Source organism: Brassica oleracea, chromosome C1 (assembly GCF_000695525.1).
Source record: "Brassica oleracea var. oleracea cultivar TO1000 chromosome C1, BOL, whole genome shotgun sequence".
Taxonomy (NCBI): Eukaryota; Viridiplantae; Streptophyta; class Magnoliopsida; order Brassicales; family Brassicaceae; genus Brassica; species Brassica oleracea.
This window is the reverse complement of record NC_027748.1, coordinates 40367248-40371615: the sequence shown is the minus strand read 5'-3', so window position 1 is coordinate 40371615 and position 4368 is coordinate 40367248.

Below are 4368 nucleotides of genomic sequence, written 5' to 3'. Positions count from 1 at the left end.
GGTACCTTGACAATGGTGCAAGTAACCATATGACAGGCAAGAGAGAGTTCTTCTCAAACCTAAATGACTACACGAGAAAGATGTGTGCAGCGCCTGCTTAGTTGGGAAGCAAACTCAGAAGTCTTTCCCGTCTAAAGTAAAGTATTGAGCATCACACGCATTGGAGTTGGTACATGGTGACTTGTGCGGTCCGATATCACCATCAACACCAGCAAACAATAGATATATATTTGTCTTAATTGATGATTACTCAAGATATATGTGGACAATGTTACAAGACGCCAATGGAGGTTGAATATCTGAAGTGTCTTCAAATACAAGAAACTGATGTTACATGGACGTGGCATGCACGGCTAGGACATGTGAACTTTGGAGTCATGAAGAATATGGTAGACAAGGAGATGGTAGTAGGGATGCCTCAGGTGATACACGAGAAAGATGTGTGCAGCGCCTGCTTAGTTGGGAAGCAAACTCAGAAGTCTTTCCCGTCTAAAGTAAAGTATTGAGCATCACACGCATTGGAGTTGGTACATGGTGACTTGTGCGGTCCGATATCACCATCAACACCAGCAAACAATAGATATATATTTGTCTTAATTGATGATTACTCAAGATATATGTGGACAATGTTGCTAAGAGAGAAGAGTGAAGCGTTCGATCGGTTCAAAAATTTCAAGGAGTATGTGGACAATCAAACGAAGCTAAAACTTAAGATTTTTCGCACCGATAGAGGAGGAGAGTTCACATCTTCTGAGTTCATTCGTTTTTGTAAAGAAAATAGTGTAACTAGACATCTCACCGCACCGTATACACCGCAACAAAACGGTGTGGTCGAGAGAAGAAATAGAACATTAATGGAGATTACTACAAGTTTGATGAAAGCTAATCAGCTATGGGGAGAAGCAGTACGTCATTAAACGTATCTCATAAACCGCATTGCTACAAAACCTTGGAAAACAAGACTCCATACGAAGGCTTGTATGTTAAGAAACCGAACATTGATCATCTAAGGGTCATTGGATGTGTAGCTTTCGCAAAAATCAACGGTCCTCATCTCAAGAAGCTGGATGATCGATCAAGGATAGTGATCAACCTAGGCACAGAGCAAGGCTCAAAAGCTTACAGGCTCTATGATCCGGTCGCGAAGAAGATAGTTGTTAGTAGAGATGTAATCTTTGACGAGAAGAAAAGTTGGGATTGGTCTATACTATCAACAAACGTGGACGAAGAACCAGGATCATTTAAGCTTCCTCATATCAATGTTACAGAAGAAGGAGATGGTGATGAGCATCAAGATCACCAACACCATGAAGAGCAAAACAATAATGAAGAAGAAGAAGCTGTAGACGCAGGTGAACAAGAGCAAGTAGCAGAGAACAACGATGCAAACCAAGACGAGCATTTAACATCAAGATATGGCCGTAACATCAGAAAACCAAAGCGGTTCGATGATTACATCCTACTCGCTGAAGTTGAAGGTGACAGACTCTTACTCACCATCGATGGTGAACCAGAAAGTTACATCGAAGCTGCAGTGATACAAGCTTGGATCGATGCAATGAAGGCAGAGATCGAATTTATCATCAAAAACAAGACATGGAAGCTCGTCAAGAAGCCGGCAGGTGTGAAACCGATAGGTTTGAAGTGGATCTATAAGATCAAGAGGAATGCAGATGGAACGGTGATCAAATACAAAGCAAGGCTAGTTGAAAAAGGCTACGTGCAACAACAAGGCATAGACTTCGACGAAGTGTTTGCACCAGTTGCTCGGATAGAAACCATACGACTACTATTGGCGTTAACATCAACTAGTGGATGGGAGATCCATCACTTAGATGTGAAAACTGCGTTCCTGAACGGAGACTTAAATGAGGATGTATACGTGACTCAACCAGAAGGCATTATGGAGAAAGGAAAGGAGGATCATGTGTACAAACTTAGCAAAGCACTATATGGTTTTCGCCAAGCTCCGAAAGCTTGGAATATCAAACTCGACCGTGTTCTCAATGAGATGGAGTTCACGAAGTGCACCAAGGAACCTGCGGTATATCAAAAGAAACATAAAGGGGAGCTTCTGATCATAGTTATATACGTTGATGACTTGTTTGTAACAGGAACTTCGCTCAACGTTATCAAGCAATTCAAAGATGATATGTCAAGAAGATTTGAGATGTCAGACCTTGGGAAGCTTACATATTATCTTGGTATAGAAGTAACGCAAGGAGCTGATGTCATTCACATCAAGCAAGGAGGATACGCGCAAGGTATACTTGTCAAGACGAAGATGAAGTCATGTAACTATACTCACGTTCCGATGCACACGAGTTTGAAAGTATCAAAGGTAGAGGAGGAGCCTGAGATTGATGCAACATCGCATCGAAGCACCATAGGATGCTTAAGATATCTTCTTTATACACGACCGAACTTGGCGTTTTCGGTTGGTGTATTAAGCAGATATATGCAGAGTCCAAGAGAGAGTTATGGAGAAGCAGTGAAGCATCTATACTCACGTTCTGATGCAACATCGTATCGAAGAAATGCGATGCACCTATTAACGGTCTATGGAAGTTCATCGGAGTTCAGAAGATCAACATACCTAAGATTCAAGTTGGAATTAAGAGGGAGAATGTTGGATAATTCCAATTAACTTGAAAAGTAAGTTAATTCATTAAAGTGAAGTTTGATGGGTTAAAGAAAAAAGAAAACATATCGAGCTTATGAATGTTTCCATATTATTATTAGGAAAAGATGTAGCTTCGTCCCATATAAAAAATTCTCATGGAGAGATGTTCCATCAAGAGAAACACATTGAAAAGTTTAGTTTTGAGAGGGTTTCTAAATCTAATAAGAAAAGAAGTTCTTATAATCTTTTTGTTTGTGCAATTTTAATAAGCCACCGTCCATTTACATAGTTAAGAAAATGATCGATACATTACAAACTCATTTTGCAGATGTGCGTACTATTCCATGGAACACGAGTCTTAATGTTAGCTCACATGTCTAACAGAAGGACAACACATAAAGGGTTGTTGAGACGACTTGGTGATATGAAGAGACGTTGCATGCTCGTTTTTCAGATGGTCCAGCTCAGTTTAATAAGTTCATATCAACTTTATTTAGGAGGGACGTCAGGGTAAACGTCAGTTGAAGGAAAAAAAAAAATACTTTTTACCATGAAACAATCTAGGGGGCTCGTCAGGGTATGGTTGACTCTGGCGTGCGGAATGGTTATTTGAAGAACTCTTCCCACTTTAGTGCTCGTGACGGGAGTGAGAATTCCATCCTATGGAGAAAATGGAATTTGTCAGCGAAATTGACAAAGCCAAAGCAATAAAATAAAGAAAATAGAAATGTTTATTAGAATGATTAACAAAGCCAAAAGTAGTAAGAAAACCAGGAACGCATAACACTTATCTGCAGTGCGTCCGATTCATGCGCACAATTTTCTAAGGGTCTATTCAATCTAAAATTTGGAGTGATTTGATTTTTAATGAGGTTTTAGTTGATTTTAAAAAATCGTAGAGAATAAAATGATTTTTTTAAACCACTCTAGAATATTATTTAAAACCATGAGATTTGAGTTTTAATTTTTTTAACTAAAAAATTCTAATATTTTCGATAATAGTGGATTTCAGAGTACTTTAAAAAATGTCAAGTTTAATAACACTAGATTTTAAATGAATTTTTAAAATTCATGTTTCAATAACAGTGAATTTGTCATTTTGACACAAATCATCTAAAACTCTCAATTGAATACACTCCGTAAGTTTTGAACTATTATAGGAACACTTTGATACCTGAAGTAAAAATTCATTTTACACATAATAGAGTTATTAAAATTAGCACAATTCTGAGATAAGAAAGTTAAAGGTCAACATTCTTCCAAAATGTGAAGTCACATCCCATCATGAATTTCTAAGAGTTCATTCTCTAGGTTTTGTAGTCTTCAAATTTTAGAATTTAATGTTATTATAAGAATTTTTCAAAAAATTAAAATATCTGCATATACTTTAGATTTTTTTATAGCTAATTCATCCAGTAAATCCACTGATATTTATTTTAAATAACATAATATACAAATATTTTATGTTGATTATTATGTAATGAAAATGTAGTTGAAACTTTTATTGAATACCATTCAACTTTAAAATCTCTTAAGCCTAATTACAAATATAAAATACAACAATGTTGGATTTTAACGCACAACTTTTTAATTATTTTCTGAATTTTGATTGGATTATATTAAAATTACGAATTGAATATCTCCCCTTTTCAGTTTTAATAAAGAATGTCAAGTCACTAAATATTTCGCGGTTCATGCCATCATTCTCCTACAATACAGTTAATAAACTGATCTTAGTTTACATT